This window comes from Pelodiscus sinensis, chromosome 25 (genome assembly GCF_049634645.1).
Source record: "Pelodiscus sinensis isolate JC-2024 chromosome 25, ASM4963464v1, whole genome shotgun sequence".
Lineage (NCBI taxonomy): Eukaryota > Metazoa > Chordata > Testudines > Trionychidae > Pelodiscus > Pelodiscus sinensis.
In genome coordinates this window covers 1,078,202-1,102,985 of record NC_134735.1, presented here as the reverse complement: position 1 = coordinate 1,102,985, position 24,784 = coordinate 1,078,202, and the positions used below count along the sequence as shown (strand labels likewise).

Below are 24,784 nucleotides of genomic sequence, written 5' to 3'. Positions count from 1 at the left end.
CAGACATCGCCTTGGAGGGGGTGGGTGTGTTCTTACCTCTTCCTCTGGTGCTGGTCCCTGTAGGAGACGGGGCCTACGCTCGAGGGTCTCCGGTCTGGTCCCGTTGTGCAGTTCCCATGGGCCCGTGTCTCTGGCATGGGGCCTCAGGGCCTCATGGGGCCCCTGGGGGAGCCTGCCCAGCCCTGCCGACTGGAGCCAGTGGGGCTGCCGGTGGCTGGGCTGGCGTGTGGGCTGTGACACCCGGCCTGGTCCCGACTGCAGAGCCCGTGGATGGGCGGGGCGGGAGACTCGCTCCTGTCAACACGTCCCAAGAAACCACCGCGGAGACCAGCAAGGCCGCGGCGCGCCGACCCCACCGAGAGCAGCATTCCCCGAGGGCAGGGGCGGGAGCCGCTCTGCCGGTTTGCTGCGACGATCTCTGGCACCCTCCTTGGGGCTTTCTTCTCTGCAGTTCTGCCTTGGGTCTCCTTCCCTGAGACGCTCTGTCTGCCTCTTGATGCAGAGCTCCGTGACACTCGCGGACCGTCCCTTCCGCCTGCCCTTGACTCAGAGAGACACGGTGGCCCAGGCAATCGACCGCCTTCTGTTGGTGAGAGAGACGCGCGTTCAGCTTGCACAGAGCTCTTCTTCTGCGCCCTTGCGCCGCGTCCGTACAGCGCCTTGCACGATGGGGCTTGGTTCTGGGCCAGGCCCAGGGCACCACGGTAATAAACATGATTCATTATTATGTATTATTAAGTGGGCTGTTAAAACTGGCCCTGTCTAGTTTGCTAGATCAATAGACTCCACTGTAGCACATGCATTGTCTCTAAATCATTCCTCACAACTTCTAGCTGGGGAGGGAGAGTTCTTTGAGGACAAGAAGCTCTTGTCTTCCCCATGGAAAAATGTCCCGTTCTTAGCTGGAATTAGGTCACCCCAGGCAAAAGCCCAGTGAGACGAGGCAGCTTGTAGTTTTCACAATTAGCAGGTTGAGTTATTATGATTTATTCTTTGTTCTTTGGTTGCACCCCCGAGCCCGGCCAGGAAGCAGGGTTCTAGGTGCTGGACGAACACAACACAAAAAGTGGCCCAAAGAGCTGACAATCCAGGCTAATGCCTTGGCTCCCCCTGACCTGCCAACTCCTCTGACAATGACAGATTGCTTTGTCCTCCTTAGGGTTTGTTCCTTGAGTCAGGTACACGGGGTTAAGCGCACAGCTCTTCGCAGTGAGGGCAAGGCCTCAAAGAAGCTCATGTCACTGAATTAATCTCTCACCGGGACCTTCCCTGCGGTGACCCCGAACACAGTCAGATGTCCCTGGGACAGTCCAGACAGTCTCATCCCATGAGTCGCCCACTGAAGGTAACGCCATGAGCCACATGAGTAAAAGCTGCAAGACCCACCCTCTGCAAAGAGGCTGGGCCGGGCTCTCAGCACTCACGCCAGCGGCCTTGCCCGTGAGTTGAAGGCAGGAACTCCTGGTTTCCACGGCGTCTGAGTGAAGGGGCAACAGACGCAAGACAGATTTTGTATCTGCCCAGAGGTACTGACCTTCCGCACATCCTGCTAGGGAGAACGTCCATCCCACAGCGCGGCTGGACGTGGAAGCCAAGTTCCCAAGGCAGTGATCTTTGTGGCCTGGTGCTGAAAGGGTCACTTGTTGAGTTAATGAACACGTAAAATCGGGGAACGGGGAGGGGGGGGATAATCCAACCCAACCCAACCCAACCCATAAGTCTTTGGATGTCAAATCAAACTACGGACTTTAAAAACGTTACTACAGTGAATAGTTTAATTTCCTGGGCACTGCAGTTGTTTTAACACCCATGGCAGATGAAAGCTAAGATTTACTGGGCCGTCTGACCCCAGCCTGGATGGGATAAACTCAGGAGCGAATGCTGCTAACAATGCATCTTTTCTCCAGCGGAACTCAGACCCATTAACCTGAAAGATGTTAATTATAACAAAGCTACCTAGGAAAGGCTCGCTCAGGAAACCTGAACATTCATGGCCAGTAATAGCTATTTTCCATAGGGCTGGTGCCATTCGTGTGCGTGTGTTTGATCTCTGTAGCTAATGTAATAATTAACAGCTTTTGTCTGGCTGTGGGTACGGCCCACCCGCTTTGAGTCTAACAACAGAGCTCACCTGGCAGCCTCGCTGACCCATAAAGATGATCATAAACTCGTATTTGGAAAATATAATCGGGGAAACCAGCACTGAAATCCCGTTTAGTGCCATGTGGAACTTGCTTCTGGTGATCAGGGGGATGGCGAGCTCTCGGATGCTAAAGTGGAAGGCAAGTCCCAAAGTATCACAATGCCTGGGTGTGATTGTCTAGTCTTGGAGCATCTAGTGGCTGCCCTCCAAATTAGGGCCCATTGTGCAGACACAGGAGGAGGCTTTCTGGCCCACTGAGTTTCCAGTCTATGGACTAGACTGGGTCGGAGAAAGGAAGTGGGCAGTGGGCAGGGGGCTGGACTCGATGACCTTCTGAGGTCTCTTCCAGCCCTAGGATTCTATCTGCCACATGGAGAACCAAAGTGGGGAGAGAGTTGCCCACATCACACAGGGAATCTGCGACAGACTTTGAAATTGAAACCAGCTCTTCAGCGCCACGCCCCACGGCCAGCCCCTCTCTGCGCTGGGCGGAACATGCAAAGCGCAGCGCTGCTCGTGAGGACAGCTGCTTCCCAAGAGGTTGTGGGGGCAAATTCTGCTCCTGGTTCTATCAGGTTGTAACTGGAGGGATGTGGCGCTAGGAATCCTGCCTTTCCTTTTGGATCCAAAGTCCCTCACGCTGCGCGGCGGTCAGCAGCCGGGGGGTTGCTGATGTTAACGCAGCATGTTGGAGGGGAGACACCCGCCCGCTGCGCGCTCTTCTCTGGGAGATGTTCCCGTAGTTGTCTGTCAGGGTCGGGAGTCCAGCCCTGCGGGGGAGGCTTGGCTTTGCTCTGCTCACTGTGGACAGGTCAGATCGGGTCTTCCCCTGCTGCTGCGGTGGTAGTTCTGGGCAGGGTGGGTAACACGGCAGCTGCTCTTCGATGTTCCTCTGCGTTTGTCTGGCCCTCAATGAGAGAAACACGTCAGACCGGATCCAATGCATGTTGAAATCAAAAGACCCTCCCCCCGTTCCTGGCTGCAGTGGGCTTGGATCGGGCCCTCAGTTCTCAAACCGAGCATGGCACCTTGTTTGGTTTCCTGGATCCGAAGCCCCTTCTCCCAGGAGGCCAGCTCGAGCTCCCCCAGGTTGTCCTTGGCTTCATTTCCCTGTAACATTTCAGGGTTCAGGGGCCTGCACTTGGCAATGTGTCCTTCTTAAAGCACTTTCCCCGTCGGAATGGCACTCGCAGCCCCTGCTCTCAAGTCCTTACAATCTGTGGATGCTGCAGTTGGGTAACTTGCCCTGTCACCTTGCTGGCTCCTGTTTCTCTTTTGACCTCGGCAGGCTTCTCCTTCAGCTGGAGGGTTATCGGTCACTTGCCGAGGCCTCTGCTTCCCTGCTCACCCTGCCTCGGCTACGCAGCTGGAAAAGCATCCCAGCCCCTGGAATTTCTCTGCCCGATGCTCATTTTATGGCCACAGTATCATCCTTCGAGCCTAGGTGGTGCTGTTGCTAACGCTTTCTGCAATGCAAATAGGGAAGCGGGGGGGGGGGGGGGCAGTCACACCCCAAGTGAAAAAGTCAGAGAATCACAGAGCACTAGCACTGGAAGGGGCCCTGAGAGTCATCAAGTCCAGTCCCCGGCCCTCACGGCAGGACCCAGCACCAGCAAGATCATCCCTGACAGGTGTCTGTCCAACCTGCTCTTAAATGTCTCCAGTGAGGGAGATTCCACAACCCCCCTGGGCAACTTATCCCAGTGTTTCACCCCCCTGACAACTAGGAAGTTTTTCTTAATGTCCAACCTAAACCTCCCTTGCTGCAGTTTAAGCCCCTTGCTTCTTGTCCTGTCCTCAGAGGCCAAGATGAACAATTTTTCTCCCTCTTCCTTGTATCTCCCTTTTAGATACTTGAAAACCGCTCTCATGTCCCCTCTCGGTCTTCTCCTTTCCAAACTAAACAAGCCCAATTCCTTCAGTCTCCCCTCACAGCTCATGTTCTCTAGACCTTTCATCATTCTTGTTGCTCTTCTCTGGACCCTCTCCAATTTCTCCACATCTTTCCTGAAACGCGGTGCCCAGAACTGGACACAAGACTCCAGCGGAGGCCTGACCAGCACAGAGCAGAGCGGAAGAACGACTTCTCGTGTCTTGCTCACAACACACCTGTGAATGCCAACCAGATTCGTGTTTGCAGCAGCGTCACGCTGCTGACTCATGTTTAGCATTTGGTCTGTGACGCGTGGACCGTGGGTCCCACGGCTCCCACAGTCCAGGGGTAAATAGCGAAATGGGAAGAGGCCACCTTGCTAGGGCCAAGAGGAGGCCGCCCGCTGCTGGAAACAACCTAACTCTTCCTGGGAAAGCAAATGGAGATGAGTTGTCCGAGGTGCGGGGGCTGGCTGGCGCCACAGCCGATTGCCCGGCGTTTGCAGGGCAGCCCATGGCGCGCTCAGCTCAGCCGACATTTAGAAAAAGGAAACCTTGGTGTGGGAGTTGGGGGCTCCACTGCTGAGGGGCCCGATGCTCTGCGGTGGTGTGGCCCCTTTACACAACAGCGCTGCTGCCCGGAAGGGCCCCTCGCTCAGCACGGAGCCGACGGAAACGTCTTCCCCACCCTCAGGAGCAGCTGTCAGAGAAGTCACCGCGGCCACAATTCCTCCCGTCCGCGGCCCAAAGGTGGGAGCAGCCTCGGGGCATCGCTCCTCCTCGGGGCATCGCTCCTCCTCGGGGCATCGCTCCTCCTCTGGGCTCGGGGCATCTCTCCTCCTCGGGGCTTGGGGCATCGCTCCTCCTCGGGGCTTGGGGCATCGCTCCTCCTCTGGGCATCGCTCCTCCTCGGGGCATCGCTCCTCCTCGGGGCTTGGGGCATCGCTCCTCCTCGGGGCATCGCTCCTCCTCTGGGCTTGGGGCATCGCTCCTCCTCTGGGCATCGCTCCTCCTCGGGGCATCGCTCCTCCTCGGGGCATCGCTCCTCCTCTGGGCATCGCTCCTCCTCGGGGCATCGCTCCTCCTCTGGGCATCGCTCCTCCTCGGGGCATCGCTCCTCCTCTGGGCTCGGGGCATCTCTCCTCCTCTGGGCTTGGGCCATCGCTCCTCCTCGGGGCATCGCTCCTCCTCTGGGCATCGCTCCTCCTCGGGGCATCGCTCCTCCTCGGGGCATCGCTCCTCCTCGGGGCATCGCTCCTCCTCTGGGCTCGGGGCATCTCTCCTCCTCGGGGCTTGGGGCATCGCTCCTCCTCTGGGCATCGCTCCTCCTCGGGGCATCGCTCCTCCTCGGGGCATCGCTCCTCCTCTGGGCTCGGGGCATCGCTCCTCCTCTGGGCTTGGGCCATCGCTCCTCCTCGGGGCATCGCTCCTCCTCTGGGCATCGCTCCTCCTCGGGGCATCGCTCCTCCTCGGGCTTGGGGCATCGCTCCTCCTCGGGGCTTGGGCCATTGCTCCTCCTCTGGGCATCGCTCCTCCTTGGGGCATCGCTCCTCCTCTGGGCTTGGGCCATCACTCCTCCTCGGGGCATCGCTCCTCCTCTGGGCTTGGGGCATCACTCCTCCTCGGGGCATCGCTCCTCCTCTGGGCTCGGGGCATTGCTCCTCCTCGGGGCTTGGGGCATCGCTCCTCCTTGGGGCATCGCTCCTCCTCGGGGCTTGGGGCATCGCTCCTCCTCTGGGCATCGCTCCTCCTCGGGGCATCGCTCCTCCTCTGGGCATCGCTCCTCCTCGGGGCATCGCTCCTCCTCTGGGCTTGGGGCATCACTCCTCCTCGGGGCATTGCTCCTCCTCTGGGCTTGGGGCATCGCTCCTCCTCGGGGCATCACTCCTCCTCTGGGCTTGGGGCATCGCTCCTCCTCGGGGCATTGCTCCTCCTCTGGGCTTGGGGCATCGCTCCTCCTCGGGGCATCGCTCCTCCTCTGGGCTTGGGGCATCACTCCTCCTCGGGGCATTGCTCCTCCTCTGGGCTTGGGGCATCGCTCCTCCTCGGGGCATCGCTCCTCCTCTGGGCTTGGGGCATCGCTCCTCCTCGGGGCATCACTCCTCCTCGGGGCTTGCTGCTCCTTTCCGGGGGCCTGGCACACAGAGTTAGGGCAGCGGGGCCTCCGTGAGCTAATATTGCCTGTGTGGAAGCAGCTTTCAGCACTCCACAAGCAATGCCAAATAGCAGTTCAGAAGGGACACCCTTCGGCTGCCCAATGGCTTGCTCCATGCCCTCAGGCTTATAAGCCAGACAGGGTGGTGGGGCTGGTCCTGGAATTTTTCCAGCCCGTTTGTCAAGTATTAATAATGCCAACGAGGACGGCACAGTTATGGCCACGCCGCTGTGCGACATGACGCGAGAACCCCCCGGCACTTCGGACTGGCCAAGGCAGACTGAGCTGCTCGTGGTGTCTGATGCAGCCTGTCTCCCTGACCTGGGACAGCGTATCGCCTGCGTCTGTCCAGCTTCTGGCTTTCTGCAGGACCAGCCTCGTGAAATCGCTCCTCTGGCTAGTGGACTGAAGGTCGATGCGACGCCTCCCTGCTTAGGGGGCTGGGGAGGGCGTGTTGGGCCCAGTTACAACCTCCTGCAGGGGACAATGGTCAGAGGAACATTCAAAACAACAAGAGCAGCATTAGCACAAGTGGGGGGACGTCCCCAGAATCCCCGTTCAGCCCCCCGCTCAGCCACACCCACCCTGGGCAGCTGCAGGTCAGTCACCTCCTCTCTCCGCTGCCCCAGTCCGCCCGGGAGGTGGGCTAGATCTCCGCCGCGGTCTGGTCCCTTGGCCGACCGGCTGCCTTGCTTCGGGAGGCCACGTTTGCAAAGCCTCAGTCGATGGGCGTCAACCAGAGACACCCGAAAGGCTCCGATTTCCAGAGAGCGCTCAGCCCCCGCCCCCTGAAATCCAGGCGGGCCCCTCGCATCACTGGGCCCCGCTTGGCTGGCGGTTTTGGTTGCCGCGGTTGCGGATGCTGTGCGGGAGACGCTGCCCGTCTGGCAGGCAGGAAGGCGGCAATAGCGCGTGCTGCTCCCTGGCGTGTCAGTGGGCTTTAGCTGGGGGGATGGGGGTTCTCCATCTCGCTCACCCGCCAGTCCTCGGCCTCTCTCCTGGGGCTGCCGGCAAGGGAAAAACAACTGAGGAGAGTTGGAAGTATTTCAAAGGGACGTTGTTAAGGGCCCAAAAGCAAACAATTCCGCTGTGTAGGAAAGATAGAAAATACGGCAAAAGACCAGCTTGGCTTAACAAGGAGATCTTGCACGATCTCAAAATAAAAAAGGAGTCATATAAAAAATGGAAACTAGGACAACTAACAAAGGATGAATATAGGCAAGCAACACGGGAATGCAGGGGCAAGATTAGAAAGGCAAAGGCACAAAATGAGATCAAACTAGCTACAGGCATAAAGGGAAACAAGAAGACCTTTTATAAATACATTAAAAGCAAGAGGAAGACCAAGGACAGGGTAGGCCCACTGCTTAGCGAGGAGGGAGAAGCAGTAACAGGGAACTTGGAAATGGCGGAGATGCTCAATGACTTCTTTGTTTTTGTCTTCACCGAGAAGTCTGGAGGTGTGCCTAACGTAGTGAATACAAGCAGAGAGAGGGTAAGTTTAGAAGATAGGATACACAAAGAACAAGTTAAAAGTCACTTAGGAAAGTTAGATGTCAGCAAGTCACCAGGTCCTGATGAAATGCATCCCAGAATACTCAAGGAGCTGATAGAGGAGGTATCTGAGCCTTTAGCTATGATCTTTGAAAAATCATGGCAGACAGGGGAGATTCCAGAAGACTGGAAAAGGGCAAATATTGTGCCCATCTATAAAAAGGGGAATAAGAACAACTCAGGAAACTACAGACCGGTCAGTTTAACGTCTGTCCCAGGGAAGATAATGGAGCAGGTAATTAAGGAAATCCTATGCAAACACTTGGAAGGTAATAAAGTGATAGGGAATAGCCAGCATGGGTTTGTGAAGAACAAGTCATGCCAAACTAATCTGATAGCTTTCTTTGATAAGATAACGAGCCTTGTGGATAAGGGAGAAGCGGTGGATGTCATATACCTAGACTTTAGTAAGGCATTTGATACGGTCTCGCATGATATTCTTATTGATAAACTAGGCAAATATAACTTAGATAGGGCCACGATAAGGTGGGTGCATAATTGGCTGGATAACCGTAGTCAGAGAGTTGTTGTTAACGGTTCTAAATCCTGCTGGAAAGGGATAACAAGTGGAGTTCCTCAAGGGTCTGTTTTGGGACCCGTACTGTTCAATATCTTCATCAATGATGTAGATATTGGGATAGAGAGTACGCTTATTAAGTTTGCAGATGATACCAAACTGGGTGGGGTTGCGACTTCTTAGGAGGATAGAGACATAATTCAAAATGACCTTAGCAAGTTAGAGAAATGGTCAGAGGTAAACAGGATGAGGTTTAATAAAGAGAAATGCAAAGTGCTCCACTTAGGAAGGAACAATCAGTTCCATACATACAAGATGGGAAACGACTGTCTAGGAAGGAGCATGGCGGAAAGGGATCTAGGGGTCATAGTGGACCACAAGTTGAATATGAGTCAACAGTGTGATGCTGTTGCAAAAAAAGCAAATATGATTCTAGGTTGTATCAACAGGTGTGTTGTAAGCAAAACTCGTGAAGTCATTCTGCCGCTCTACTCTGCACTAGTTAGGCCTCAGCTGGAGTACTGTGTCCAGTTCTGGGCGCCACATTTCAAGAAAGATGTGGAGAAATTGGAAAGGGTACAGAGAAGAGCGACAAGAATGATTAAAGGTTAAGAGAACATGACCTATGAAGCCAGGCTTCATGAACTGGGCTTGTTTAGTTTGGAAAAAAGAAGATTAAGGGGGGACATGATAGCGGTTTTTCAAATATCTAAAAGGGTGTCGGAAGGAGAAAATTTGTTCCTCTTGGTTTCTGAGGACAGGACAAGGAGTAATGGGCTTAAAGTGCAGCAGGGGAGGTTTAGATTGGACATTAGGAAAAAATTCCTAACTGTCAGGGTGGTCAAATATTGGAATAAATTGCCAAGGGAGGTAGTGGAATCTCCCTCTCTGGAGATATTTAAGAACAGGTTAGATAGACATCTGTCAGGGATGGTGTAGACGGAGCTTGATCCTGCCTTGAGGGCGGGGGGCTGGACTCGATGACCTCTCGAGGTCCCTTCCAGTCCTATTATTCTATGATTCTATGATTCTATGATAACCCCCCATCCACCCTCTCCCGCACCCCTAACTCTCACAACCCCCCATCCACCCCTCTCCCGCACCCCTAACTCTCACAACCCCCCATCCACCCTTCTCCCGCACCCCTAACTCTCACAACCCCCCATCCACCCCTCTCCCGCACCCCTAACTCTCACAACCCCCCATCCACCCCTCTCCCGTACCCCTAACTCTCACAACCCCCATCCACCCCTCTCCCGCACCCCTAACTCTCACAACCTCCATCCACCCCTCTTCCGCACCCCTAACTCTCACAACCCCCCATCCACCCCTCTCCCACACCCCTAACTCTCACAACCCCCCATCCACCCCTCTCCCGCACCCCTAACTCTCACAACCCCCCATCCACCCCTCTCCCGCACCCCTAACTCTCACAACCCCCATCCACCCTCCTCCCGCACCCCTAACTCTCACAACCCCCCATCCACCCCTCTCCCGCACCCCTAACTCTCACAACCCCCCATCCACCCTTCTCCCGCACCCCTAACTCTCACAACCCCCCATCCACCCCTCTCCCGCACCCCTAACTCTCACAACCCCCATCCACCCCTCTCCTGCACCCCTAACTCTCACAACCCCCCATCCACCTCTCTCCCGCACCCCTAACTCTCACAACCCCCCATCCACCCCTCTCCTGCACCCCTAACTCTCACAACCTCCATCCACCCCTCTCCCACACCCCTAACTCTCACAACCTCCATCCACCCCTCTCCCGCACCCCTAACTCTCACAACCCCCCATCCACCCCTCTCCCGCACCCCTAACTCTCACAACCCCCCATCCACCCCTCTCCTGCACCCCTAACTCTCACAACCCCCCATCTACTCCCTCCCGCACCCCTAACTCTCACAACCCCCCATCCACCCCTCTCCCGCACCCCTAACTCTCACAACCCCCCATCCACCCCTCTCCCACACCCCTAACTCTCACAACTCCCCATCCACCCCTCTCCCGCACCCCTAACTCTCACAACCCCCATCCACCCCCTCCCGCACCCCTAACTCTCACAACCCCCCATCCACCCCTCTCCCGCACCCCTAACTCTCACAACCCCCATCCACCCCTCTCCCGCACCCCTAACTCTCACAACCCCCCATCCACCCCTCTCCCGCACCCCTAACTCTCACAACCCCCATCCACCCCCTCCCGCACCCCTAACTCTCACAACCCCCCATCCACCCCTCTCCCACACCCCTAACTCTCACAACCCCCCATCCACCCCTCTCCCGCACCCCTAACTCTCACAACCCCCATCCACCCCTCTCCCGCACCCCTAACTCTCACAGCCCCCCATCCACCCCTCTCCCACACCCCTAACTCTCACAACCCCCCATCCACCCCTCTCCCACACCCCTAACTCTCACAACCCCCCATCCACCCTTCTCCCGCACCCCTAACTCTCACAACCCCCATCCACCCCTCTCCCGCACCCCTAACTCTCACAACCCCCATCCACCCCTCTCCCGCACCCCTAACTCTCACAACCCCCATCCACCCCCTCCCGCACCCCTAACTCTCACAACCCCCCATCCACCCCTCTCCCGCACCCCTAACTCTCACAACCCCCATCCACCCTCCTCCCGCACCCCTAACTCTCACAACCTCCATCCACCCCTCTCCCGCACCCCTAACTCTCACAACCCCCCATCCACCCCTCTCCCGCACCCCTAACTCTCACAACCCCCCATCCACCTCTCTCCCGCACCCCTAACTCTCACAACCCCCCATCCACCCCCTCCCGCACCCCTAACTCTCACAACCCCCCATCCACCCCTCTCCTGCACCCCTAACTCTCACAACCCCCATCCACCCCTCTCCCGCACCCCTAACTCTCACAACCCCCATCCACCCCTCTCCCGCACCCCTAACTCTCACAACCCCCATCCACCCCCTCCCGCACCCCTAACTCTCACAACCCCCCATCCACCCCTCTCCCGCACCCCTAACTCTCACAACCCCCATCCACCCTCCTCCCGCACCCCTAACTCTCACAACCCCCCATCCACCCCTCTCCCGCACCCCTAACTCTCACAACCCCCCATCCACCCCTCTCCCGCACCCCTAACTCTCACAACCTCCATCCACCCCTCTCCCGCACCCCTAACTCTCACAACCCCCATCCACCCCTCTCCCGCACCCCTAACTCTCACAACCCCCCATCCACCCCTCTCCTGCACCCCTAACTCTCACAACCCCCATCCACCCCTCTCCCGCACCCCTAACTCTCACAACCCCCATCCACCCCTCTCCCGCACCCCTAACTCTCACAACCCCCATCCACCCCCTCCCGCACCCCTAACTCTCACAACCCCCCATCCACCCCTCTCCCGCACCCCTAACTCTCACAACCCCCATCCACCCTCCTCCCGCACCCCTAACTCTCACAACCCCCCATCCACCCCTCTCCCGCACCCCTAACTCTCACAACCCCCCATCCACCCCTCTCCCGCACCCCTAACTCTCACAACCTCCATCCACCCCTCTCCCGCACCCCTAACTCTCACAACCCCCATCCACCCCTCTCCTGCACCCCTAACTCTCACAACCCCCCATCCACCCCTCTCCCGCACCCCTAACTCTCACAACCCCCATCCACCCCTCTCCTGCACCCCTAACTCTCACAACCCCCCATCCACCCCTCTCCCGCACCCCTAACTCTCACAACCCTTAGATTTCCAGTGGGGGCCGATAATCATAGCGAGGAATCTGCCAGGAAGAAGTGTCCTTCTGCCGCTACCCGGCCGGGGCTCTGGCACGGAGCCAGCGTGTCCCTCGCAAGCGGATCAGTCCGCGGTGCTCGGCTTTCTGGAGCAGGGAGCAGGAAATTTGAAATGATTCGTGCCTATGCACAAGTGACACCTATTGGCCCAGCACCCCCAGGGAGCGCCAAGTGGAAAAGATTTTGTTCTCGGCCCCTTTCTTAATGAGCACGTTAACAACCAGCCCCGGTTTGTTTATATCAATTTCAGAATTTCCACCGAGGCTCCTGGAGCTAAGCGCTGCCTCGGAGCCTGTCCCTGGAATGGCGCGTTAATGTATTTTAAGTGCGAGACACAAGTTTGCATTGGCAGAGGTAGGATCAAAAATGCTTTTATAGCAAAATGACTGGGAGTGCCTTTGATTGCCTCTAAAGTCCCAACGAATAAATGAATAATAGAAAAATAAATGAATAATAGATACCTCGGTGGATTCGGTATTCTAATGCAATGGTAATAAGTCAGCCTGTGCAGCTGCCAGAAGATTTGGTTAACGGCCCAACTTGGGAAAGTCGATACAGGCAGCGTGTGGGGGAGGTAATAAAACTCCTCTCTTGACAAAAATGGCATTTCGAGCCGATGCGTCGGCGGGCCGTGCCCAGGCCGCATCTCGGCACCCGGGACTGCTTCCTGGGATCGATTTCTGGTGCATTAGAATGAGCCGGGGCAGCTCGTGCTGCCAGGCCCAGCCCCGGAACCCCTGAGTAGCGCCCGCGATGCCGGGAGAGGCGGGGCAGGGGCAGAGAGGGCCTCTTGGTGGAGCACACTTGAGTATAAGCAGGCTCCTCGGCACCAGCAGGAAGCTGCGCACCGGGAGCACTGGCACTAAACGTGGCCCTCCCCCCAACAGAGCCACAGGACTAAACCGTAAACCTCCGCTGTGGACAGACACTAGAGGGAGACAAAGTCCCAGGCTGCACTGGGGTTGGTTCCGGTTCTGCTGGCAAAGTCCCCCCTCTTACAATGGTGGGTCCCCCAGTGCCTCTGGCAGGCCCACTAGTGCCATGCACACGTGTGTGGGAGCCACAGAAACACACGTGCCAGCGGGGCTGTGCGAGGCTGCACGGCAGCCAGCTTTCCGGGCACTGGTCCAGGCATCTGGCCCAGAACATCCCACAGGATATCTAGGGCTCGTGGCGGGTGGCTTTCTGCTGTTCAGCACAGAGCCCCCCCAGCCCTGCCGGCTCAGTGGCTCGGGAGGCACCGTTCAAGCAGGGTCCGCGGGAGCCCCGAGCCGGGTGCCCTGTCTCAATGCTTCCTCGGTGCCAGTGGCAGGAGATGGCTGGCGAGGAGTCCAGGGGCGGGCAGAGACTCGCAACCTCGGCTCCTGCCTGGGCAACGGATCAGAGACCAGCTGATCAGCTGAACCACGAAGGTGCTGCCTGGGCACCTGCCACTCAACAGGCATCAGGGCCGGGGGACCGGAGCCAGAGCCACTCGATAACCCAAACCGTGGAGCCCACAATGGGAGTGTGAGGGACCCGGGCCCTCCTCTGCCCAGCCAGGGACACTGCTCCTGCGACCGCCAGCGGCCATAGCACCTCCCCGTCCTTCTTGTGAGGCACCTGAGCATCTTCGCAAACCACCCGAGCCCCAGCCGCCAGGTGAGCTCGTCCCGCTGCTCAGATCCGACCTTCAGCGCAGTGCTGGGAACCCGGAGCGGGCCCGTCTCTGCAAAGATAGGAACACGTCCATTCAACTGGTGTTAGAATCGTCCTTCCATCCCCACCCCCCCTCTATCCGCCCACGCGTCCATCCCCGCCCCCTCTATCTGTCTGTCTATCCCCACACCCCCTCTATCTGTCCATCCGTCCATCCCCACCCCCTCTATCTGTCTGTCTGTCTATCCCCACACCCCCTCTATCTGTCCATCCGTCCATCCACGCCCCCTCTATCTGTCTGTCTGTCTATCCCCACACCCCCTCTATCTGTCCATCCGTCCATCCACGCCCCCTCTATCTGTCTGTCTGTCTATCCCCACACCCCCTCTATCTGTCCATCCGTCCATCCCCGCCCCCTCTATCTGTCTGTCTGTCTATCCCCACACCCCCTCTATCTGTCCATCCATCCATCCCCGCCCCCTCTATCTGTCTGTCTGTCTATCCCCACACCCCCTCTATCTGTCCATCCATCCATCCCCGCCCCCTCTATCTGTCTGTCTGTCTATCCCCACACCCCCTCTATCTGTCCATCCGTCCATCCCCGCCCCCTCTATCTGTCTGTCTATCCCCACACCCCCTCTATCTGTCCATCCGTCCATCCCCGCCCCCTCTATCTGTCTGTCTATCCCCACACCCCCTCTATCTGTCCATCCATCCATCCACGCCCCCTCTGTCTGTCTGTCTGTCTGTCCCCACACCCCCTCTATCTGTCCATCCGTCCATCCCCGCCCCCTCTATCTGTCTGTCTATCCCCACACCCCCTCTATCTGTCCATCCGTCCATCCCCGCCCCCTCTATCTGTCTGTCTATCCCCACACCCCCTCTATCTGTCCATCCGTCCATCCCTGCCCCCTCTATCTGTCTGTCTGTCTATCCCCACACCCCCTCTATCTGTCCATCCATCCATCCACGCCCCCTCTGTCTGTCTGTCTGTCTATCCCCACACCCCCTCTATCTGTCCATCCGTCCATCCCCGCCCCCTCTATCTGTCTGTCTATCCCCACACCCCCTCTATCTGTCCATCCGTCCATCCCCGCCCCCTCTATCTGTCTGTCTGTCTATCCCCACACCCCCTCTATCTGTCCATCCATCCATCCACGCCCCCTCTGTCTGTCTGTCTGTCTGTCCCCACACCCCCTCTATCTGTCCATCCATCCATCCACGCCCCCTCTATCTGTCTGTCTATCCCCACACCCCCTCTATCTGTCCATCCATCCATCCCCGCCCCCTCTATCTGTCTGTCTATCCCCACACCCCCTCTATCTGTCCATCCGTCCATCCCCGCCCCCTCTATCTGTCTGTCTGTCTATCCCCACACCCCCTCTATCTGTCCATCCATCCATCCCCACCCCCTCTATCTGTCTGTCTGTCTATCCCCACACCCCCTCTATCTGTCCATCCGTCCATCCCCACCCCCTCTATCTGTCTGTCTGTCTATCCCCACACCCCCTCTATCTGTCCATCCATCCATCCCCACCCCCTCTATCTGTCTGTCTGTCTATCCCCACACACCCCCTCTATCTGTCCATCCATCCATCCCCGCCCCCTCTATCTGTCTGTCTGTCTATCCCCACACACCCCTATCTGTCCACCCGTCCATCCACCCACCCGTCCATCCCCACCCCCCTCTATCCACCCACCCGTCCATCCCCACCCCCCCTCTATCCACCCACCCGTCCATCCCCACCCCTCTATCTGTCCATCCATCCATCCCCACTCCCCTCTATCTGTCTGTCTATCCTCGCACACCCCCTCTATCTATCCATCCATCCATCCATCCATCCCCACCCCCCTCTATCTATCCATCTATCCATCCCACACACCCCCATCTATCTATCTATCTATCTATCGATCTATCTATCTATCGATCTATCTATCTAATATGATCCCTTTGTGGTAGCGAAGAGCAACTACTGTGTTTATTTTTTAAAATGTGATTTTGAAAGGCTTGTTTATCATCAGTAATCACAGGCAATGGGAATTCTACATGGGCCTGTGACAGTAGACTTAAGACTTAAACCCCTGTGCATTAGAGGCGTGCGGATACTCTGCGGTGGGTGTCCTGTCTCATGGGTTAGCAGGATGTGTAGCACCCCATCTGCTGGGCATTAAACATTCCCAGCTACTACCGCCATGATGATAGCTTGAAATAGGATCTGAAATAGACGTGCTGGGCCAGATTCACAGCAGGTGTAATTCAGGGCAGCTCTGCAGACTTCAGTGGAACTATGCTGATTTCAAGCAGCTGAAGCTGTAGCCTGACGCGTGTATCCGTTTAACAATATCTTCCTGTAGACAATTTGACCATGGCACCATCTGGCAGTGATGTGTTTTAGGGTGTTTTTTAATGCATGAGCCTCATCTGCAGGGACATCAACTTAAATAGGAGGCAATCTAAAGGGTTCACGTGTTCCAGACCATGACAGTAATACCAATGGCAGAGGAAATCTCATTGGCAGGCCAAGGTTTTCATTAAATCCTAATATTTTTCATTCTGTGAAAAATCACCATGGGCAGGGATCTGTTGCAGCTTAAGCAGGGAGTTGCGTAGTGTTGGCTCAGGCAGAATGCCGGTCCGCTATATTGAGCTCAGACAGGATTTTCATTCAAAGACTGAAAAGCATCTTACCAAGGTTTTATGATCCCCATTTTTGTAATGGGGAAACCGAGGCACAGAGCAATGACGTCAGTAGAACTGCCAGGAACAGACTGGTGATGGCAGACTCAGTCCTCTAGACCACAGCTACGCTGGTAACTCACCTCCAGTGTCAAATTGAAAAGGGAAATTTCTTGGTGTCCTGCCCTCAACTGTTACATAGTGATGCTGTGAGCTGCTAAAACCCCTGCTACAGCTCACAATAGAAGGGATTCGTTTCTGAGCAATGTTCCCTCTAATTTTTTCCATTTTTGTGCAGAATAACTTTTGTTGTGTGCACAGAGGCATGTGTGGATGTGCACCACTAGCAGAAAACATGCTGCTGGCTGTGGGCGCTATGCTGATCAGCTGGGCAGCATTTGAGTGTCTCCTGGGTGGCCGCCCAAGTGTTCAGCTTACGGGGAACACTGGTGGTACAGCCACCATTGCGTATTTTACCAAGTCCGGAATCTGGCAAGTCCCCATGGTGAGCTCCCGGTGGATCCGGTTTGAGTTCTGCATGCGGAACTGACCCTGAAAGGTGCTGAATGCCATCAGCTCAACTAACTAGAAAAAGACACGTTTTGATTTACCTTCCAGCCTGAGACGTGGAGGGGAAAATAAACCAAGCAGCATCAATGGTAAAAGTGAAGTTCAGTTTTTTGATCTCACACTGGTATCACTGGGGGTACGTCTACGCTGCACGGCTATTTCAAAAGAAGCTATTCCGGACTAGTTACTCTGGAATAGCTCCTTTCGAAACCGCGTCTACACGGCAGGGAAGCCTCAAAACGCGTCCGAGGCCGGCTCCCCTGAGGTAGACGCGCGATCTGGATATAGCGCCCCAGGAGGCAGTGGGGAGGGATCACGTGGAACGGGCGTGGGGAGGGGCCATTTCGAAATGGCAGCAGGGGAGCGTCCACACAGGCCGTATTTCGAAATAGCTATTTGGGAGCAGGCGCTATTCCTCGCCACGCTCTGGGCAGCGCTGGGGGGGCAGGGAGGGGGCACCACGCTCTGGACAGCGCTGGGGGGGCAGGGAGGGGGCGCCACGCTCTGGGCAGCGCTGGGGGGGCAGGGAGGGGGCGCCACGCTCTGGGCAGCGCTGGGGGGGAAGGGGGATGGTGTGGCGCACTCGCTGCCCCAACCCTTCCACCAGTGGCCCGCCTCCCCTTCTGGGAGCGCAGAGCCGCCCAACCTTGCCCAGGGGCCTGGCGTGGTGCACTCGTGGGGCCTGGCGTGGCGGGCGGCTCCCCCGTGCCTTTCTGCTCACTCTCGGTCACGTCCGTGTGTCTCCCCAATGCCGACGCCGTCCCTGTGTCAGCCTGAGTCCCCGCGTCCCCGTGCCACGGAGCCCTGGTGCGGGGGGGCACCCGTGGGTGCTGCGGTAATACACGTGGCGATGACTGTACCGGGCCTGTCCCTGTGGGCTGCCCTAGCCAGGCAGGAGGCCGCAGGCCCTGAGCCGTGCAGCGCTGCCGAGTACTGGAGCAGACCCCCGTGGCCCCTCCCGCCACAGGCCGCCCCGCTGCAGGCGCCGCAGGCTGAGGCGGTGGTGCCCACGCAGTGACCCGGCTCCGCTGGCGGCTCGTCCCACAGGTGCTAGACGCTCTCGCTGCAGCAGGGCCTAGAATAACCTCTGCGGTTCGCTGAGGGCTGGAGATGCAAAGCAGCTCTTGGGTGAGTTAGGCTGCTTGTTTACGGCCCTGCTTTCTGTTCTGTTCTTTAAAAAAAACCATCTGATTTGGCCTCGTCAGAGCAGCTTTGTTTCCTGGGCGGCCAGGCTAAAGATACCTGCCACGCAGAGCCGGCTGCTGCCGCGCAAATCACTGCGGCGTCGCCCCTGCGAGCTGGCCCGCGGGGGTCCTGCGTGGGGCGGGGTCCCCGGGCCAAGCAGGAGAGGCAGGCCCAGGACACGGTCCGGAGGCAGAGCCCCTAGCACCAGCACTGTCGGAAGGGTTGTGATGAGGCTCAAGAACTTGCAGTTTAGGGTCAAGGCTGCGTTGTCAGGAGCCCTGCACAAACCCCACCGGCCCAGGCAGCTCACCGGGCAGGAAACGGTCACAGGGGTGTCAGGTGTCCCCGCAGCCACAGCCCTCCCCGGCCGGGGCCTGGGGTTTGTAGGCAGTGTGGCACAGGGAGGGGTTTTGCCCTCGAGCAATGATGGGGGGTGGGCCCGACCCTGGACACATTCACAGGAGCAGCCGCGCAGAAGTCAGTGGCTGGCTCTGTGGGCCGTTGCGTTCCCCGCGTGTCGCCTGCAAACATCAGAGGCTGACGGACGAGTAGCACCAACCTCCTGACCTTCATGGGCCGGGGCGATAGCCAAGAACGCAAAATCCTCAGAGCCACGTTCTGTGCTCGGCTTCACTGGTGTGGATCTGGACTGGCGCCGAGGGAGTCAGTGGAGTTACTCCAGATTCACAGCAACCTGGGTTTACACCAGAGAGTTCTGTATTCCTGAACCCTCCCCTTCCCTGTCAGTTGAGTAAAGGACTCTGATCCCCGTGTACCACGGGAGTGCCGTGGTCTGCTTCCGAGGGGTGCGTGGCGGTGCTGGGCATGGTTTGAGCGCTTAGGCTTTGAGCTAGGCAACTCCCATGGGGCTGTGCTGTGGGCTTGGCTGGACAAGGCTGCTTCGCAAGTATTGAAGTGATCTGCTTAAGTCAGGGCCTTAGGATACTAGACAGCAACCTGTGCTAGGCGGCTAACCCGAGGGCAGAATGTGCCCTGGTACATGACAGGCATGGTCTGTCCTAGGATTTAAAGATTTCAATAATCTGTGCATCGCCCATTGTACTTCAGCTTTTCTATAGTAAACAGAGAGCTTCATTGCAGAAACATATCCCTGGTGCAGTAGCCAAAAGAAGCTTGATTCCCCCCGTGTGCGTGCACGTGGCATGCAGACAGCAGTGTCATGAGAAACCACAAGTTCCCTGCTGTTGACATCTCCATTAATGGAGAAATCATTTCTATTTGCAGGTCAAGAGCTGTGGTTTTTCCTCGTTGCTCTAATGAAGACTGCGGCGTGCCCTGCGCTAATCTGGCTCCACGCCAGCACCCATGGAGAATTTGACCTCTACCATTTAGTGTTTTTCCCAATTAAAAACGTGCGCGTTAATGGCCCTGCCGTGGCTTTGACACCTGCAGAGGGATGCTTCGGACCTCAGCTTTTCGAATGGGATTGCAGGGCCTGGTGCAACCTGGTGCTGCAGGCTCATTCACAAGGTGCGGCTGTGGCAGAGGAGAAAACGGCAGCAGGTCCCGTCTTGGAATCCACAAGCAGCAAGGAGGACAAAGAAGAACGTTCAGAACATCCCCGGCAGCATCGAGCTCAGCCCAGGAGACACAGACCGGGGAGCCAAGATGCCGCAGGATTCTGCGCCCAGGAGAAAATGCTCGAGCATCTCTCATCCCCGGCACTCGTCAGGACCCGCTCCCTAGCATGGAAAGCGGGTGCACGCTGAAGGAGCCAGGTGAGCTGCCCGGCAGCCATAGAATCACCGAACACTAGAACCGGAGGGGACGTCGCGAGGTCGTTCAGTCCAGTCCCCTGCCCTCTTGGCAGCACCAAGCACTGTCTAGACCATCCCTGATAGATGCCTGTCTAACCTGCTCTGAAATATCTCCAGGGATGGAGATTCCACAGCCTCCCTTGCTGCAATGTAAGCCCTTTGCTTCTTGTCCTGTCTTCAGAGGTTAAGGAGAATCATTTTTCTCCCTCTTCCTTGTGACACCTTTTTAGATACTTGAAAGCTGTTACCATGTTACCTCTCAGTTTTCTCTTTTCTAAACTAAACAAGCCCAGTTCTTTCAGCCTTCCCTCATAGCTCATCTTTTTTAGACCTTTAACCATTTTTGTTGCTCCTCTCTGGACCTTCTCCAATTTCTCCACATCTTTTTCAAAATGCGGTGCCCAGAACTGGACACAACACTCCAGCTGAAGCCTAACCAGCGCAGAGTAGAGCGGAAGAATGACTTCTCGTGTCTTGCTCACAACACTCCTGTTAATGCAGCCCAGAAGCAGGTTTGATTTTTTTTGCAGCAGTGTCATACTTAGTTTATCTGCTTTTCCCTCACTCATTAATAAGCCGGTAAACCAGCATCCTTTGGAACAGTAAATTGATTTAGTCATGATTGGCTGAACAAATCCACCCTGCAAATGCTCCTATTGGTGTAATGTCACCAGGATTTGAGAGGCCTAAGAACAACATGAGAAACCTGTACAATTCCTGCACCTTGTGTTTTCCTGTACGTTAGCATCAGCCTTGGCATGTGCAGGTCAGATTGTACTCACAGAGCTGGAGAGTGGCAGGAGAAACCACAAACAACACAGGCAAGTCTGTCAATGCTTGCAGGGCTCACTTCTGCTCCCATTAAAATCAGGAGTGAAACTTCCTTTGGTTCTAATGGGCGCAAGCCCAGACCCTCGCTCTTCCTTGGACGCATCACCACCAGCTGCGTTGTGCCAAGTCCCTGCTCCAGAAGTTGGTGCACACAGAGGAGAAGAGTCTACTACTGCTTCTGTCATCAAATGGATTTGCTCCTTTGGCTCCGGTGGCGAGGCCATCGGAAGAGTCATTTCATAGGGACAACAGATCTGGAAGATATCACTTGCACACCTACACTGTGGTGTAAGCAGAGAGCCACTGGAACTGAAATCCACACAACATGGAAACAAAGCTGAGAATGTTCATGAGTTCGTTCCACTCGGTTGATGACCAGAGGGCTAAAGATCCGAAGCAGATCCCGGAGCATAACTCCTTTTCCCAGTAGGGTAGCCCGGGAGACTCACGTTTCTTTCTTAACTTTTGAATTGGGAATTGACCTAGGAAGAATCTAGGGCTGGAAAAATGTCCCTGATGTTTGGGAATCAGGTGCCTCCAATCTCAAGATTCTGGAATCTCAAACGTGTGGAAAAACTCTGCCATGATCCCTGAAATTCCTGGGACGTGCAGCCAGCTCCGTCTCCAAACCGCTCAGGGAATAAAATGCAAAGCTAATTCCTCTCACAGTGGACTAAGCCAAATAGAGGCCGTGCTGCGTATCTCCAGGGCTGAGCAGTTCCCTGTCCATGGTGCCTCATTTACACCAAGGTAAAGTTAAGTGTAAAGTCAGTGAAAGCCTCGGCTGTTCTGAGTTGGTAGCATTTTACTTCCACTTTGCACTGGTGCAAATAGCAACACAAGTTGCTGGGCAGCAAAATCAGCGCCTGTGTCTTTGCATTCACTCGTGACTTCCATGCGAAGTCTTGTACATAAGTGTCTTACAAGTTAAGAGCTGCCCAGGCTGCAGAGATGGGATCTGGATTGAAACTGAACTTTCCCAAAGCTGTGTGTGCATGCACGCCTGTGTGTGTGTGCATGTGCATGTGCATGTGCATGCATGTATGCATGTGTTTGTCTCTCAAGCAGGTCTTTCAAGGTGTCTGGCATGGAAGATACAGGAGGTGTGATCAGAAGATCTGATGGTCCCGTCTGGCGTTAAACTCAATGCACCTTTGGAATGAACTGTCTCTTTGGAGACTACTCCTGTGAGTAAACGCAGCAGCTAGTTCTCCAGTGACATTGTCGCACCTGTAACCTCCTTAACATCGTCACTAAAACCGTTCCTCCTGCTCACTGGAGGCTGAATTTTCCCTTCCAGCTAAACAAGGGGGAGGAACCAGGTCTGGGCTGATTTGAAGGGCTTGGTGCTTTTCTTTTTCTGGTGAATCATTTGGGTTTGGTCACCAGGCAGTTACTGGGAGAGCTGGAGCTCCGATCTGTTCCCAGCTGTGCCCCCTCTGTCTGCACAATCGCCAGCCACGTCAGTGAAGTCTCTGAAGTCGCACCAGACCACCCCGGCAGGATTTTGCTGCACAGGTGTAAATGCAAAGGGGGAGCGATGGAGTGGATCAGATAATGTAATTATGCAGCTTTTTGTTCCCCTTCTTAACACAAAGGAGGAATGTGCAGTTATGTGATCACAGTTTGCTGCAGTGAATTATTTAGTCCGTCTCTCCCGGAGCATGTTGTTGGGGCTAATGCTGCTTGTACTAATGTAGGAAATCATTAAAGATCAATAAAGAAATCATTAGCAATGTGACGCCCTTACCGAACTGCCTGAGCTACAGATATACCACTTAATCCGGCCATAAAAACAGCACCATGAGCTCATTTTAATGGGTGTCAGCAAGATTGATTGGCCGGGGTCGTAGGTTATAACAGCAATTTGCGACCAAGACCGCTAATGCACTTGTAACTCTTTGGAACACTTTAATGCAAGTTAAACAGAAAACGCCCCATAAACCGCACAGCCCTTTTGTGCAGACAATGTAAAAGAGTTTCAGAGTAATGCAAGATTCTGGCCTAGAATAGGACAAGACAGTGGATGGATTTTACTGAGTTAAGAAAAACAAGCAACAGTTCGGCGTGTCAATACAGAAGACCCCAGATGGCCTCTAGCAGCCCTTGAGTTAGGCGGGCGGAAGGCGTAGCGTGTACTGAAGGGACTGAACTCAGGAGAACTGGAAAAACTTAAAAAACAACTAACAGTCCAGCAGCACCTTAGCGACACACGAAACGTGTCGATGGTATCGTGAGCTGTTGTGGGCACGGCCACGTCTCCAGGAGAACTAGGTTCAATTCCCAGGTCAGCCACAGCCATCTGGGGGGACTTTGGACAAGTCACTTCATCTACATTGTGCCTCAGTTTTCCATCCATAGGCACCCACAGCCTCCCTGGGCACTATGGGGAACCTGGCGCTGCGCTCCCATAAGGGGCGGGGCCTCTTGAAGAAGGGGCGGGGCCAAAGCAGCCAGCCCTCAGCACTGCCTGGAGCACGAATCGCCCTTCCCCCAGCCCCCAGATCCACACAGAGCGCTCTGGCAGTGATTTCAAGGGGCAGCAGCGGCTGGAAGCTCCAGTCCCTGTGAATTGCCTGGCTCGGGGGCAATTGTTCCCTTTGCACCCCCACTCTTTGGGGGCCTGGCCTGCTCCATCTGCGAGAGGGGGATGGCAAACTTGCCTTGGTCCGTCCTGGGTAGGCCAAGGCCCCCAGACGTGATGGGGGATTTGGGAGCCTGCATGGTTGGGGGGCCAGCTAGAGACCAAGCACCTGCCCTCTGAAAGCCAGGCCCCCTTCCCGGTGCCCCACATGGGCTCCCAAAGTCGGAGGTGCCCCAAGCCACATGACCCCTGACAACCTGGACGTTCTGCAGACTCTACCCGCCTGCGGCCCTGGAGCCGTCCGGAGGGGTGGGTGCTGAGCTCCCCCTTACCCTCTCTGTGCCCCTCAGCACCGCAGGCTGCGGAGCCCGGGCCCGGGGCCAGCAGCCGGGACTGTGGGCAGCAGCAGAGCCAGGTCCCTAGCGCTCTGTGTGGCCGTAGAGCTGGTGGCTGGGACTCTGGGGCTGGCAGTGGAGTCCCTGGGCACAGGGTAGCCTCACTCTACCCAAATACTGCAACAATCCAGCAGTCAGCATGAAATTCCTTCCCCCGGCTTTCGTGGGTGCAGCGTTTACCCCCACGTGAAAAAGGAGACACTTTGCTTCTTTGGCACCAGCTTAGCTGCCACCGCTGGGGACGCTGCAGATGTCGAGGGGCTGGAGAGGCCAGTGCCGTGTCTGAGCTGTGCCGAGGCCTGGGACCCAGTGCGTCGTGCTGCCGTGGCGACCGACGGGGCCGTGGATGGGGGAGTCGGCTAGTAGGCCAGGTCAGGTTTCGTGGCCGGGGACGGAATCAGACCGGGCCTGGTTCTCCGGGCGTCTCGCTGGCAGTTCCTGTGACGACTGCAATACCCGGGCCCCACGGGGCCTTTCCTAGCACGGAGCTAGCCAGGCCGGGGGGTCAGGGTGCTCCGCCCCCCGCGGGGGCGAGGTTTCCGAGGGGGCTCAGCTCCCATTCACACACTGACTCTGGGCCCAGATTTTCTGGATCCAGCCTTCGCCCAGCCTGCCGGTCTCTGCTGAGAGTCCAGCCCCAGCTGGGGGTGCAGAGTACTTGGGAATCTGCCTGTTTGTGGAGCCCTGTGAGACCCGCAGGTGCAGGCCCAGAGCCTCCCCCGGGATCAGAGGGGGCAGCGTTAGCTGGTGGATCGAGCAGCGGATCAGGGCTCTATTCTGCAACTGGCAGGTTGAGTGACCTTGGGCAAGTCACTTTCCTGCTCAGTGCCTCAGTTTCCCCACCGGGGAAATGGGGGCAATGGCACTGGCCTGCTGCAGAAGAGCCAGGCATTGGTCTGACCATTGTGGCATCAGTCTGCCGAGTGAGGCTCTGGCTCAGAGAGCCAACGGGTTAGTCCTGTTCCCCAGGTCACTAGATGCTTGGTGCTGGTGCAGGCTGGCGCCAGCTCTTTCCAACTCTCCCTCTCTGTTTCAGCATCTGCCGAGGCCTCCTGGACTCAGCAAAAGGGTGTTTGCAGAGCCAGGCCCCGTCCCCCTAGAATCCCG

The 24,784-nt window shown here is 56.6% G+C and overlaps 1 long non-coding RNA gene across 2 annotated transcripts in view; it reads left to right on the top strand.

Annotated features, from left to right (window-relative positions):
• LOC112546992 (uncharacterized) overlaps window positions 1-24,228 on the top strand; it is an 84,937-nt gene extending 60,709 nt beyond the window's left edge. For both annotated transcript variants that reach the window (XR_012897617.1, XR_012897616.1), the window contains exon 3: window positions 19,335-24,228. This is a non-coding gene — a long non-coding RNA (uncharacterized LOC112546992). The remainder of the gene's footprint in view (window positions 1-19,334) is intronic.
• The last annotated feature ends 556 nt before the right edge of the window (window positions 24,229-24,784 follow it).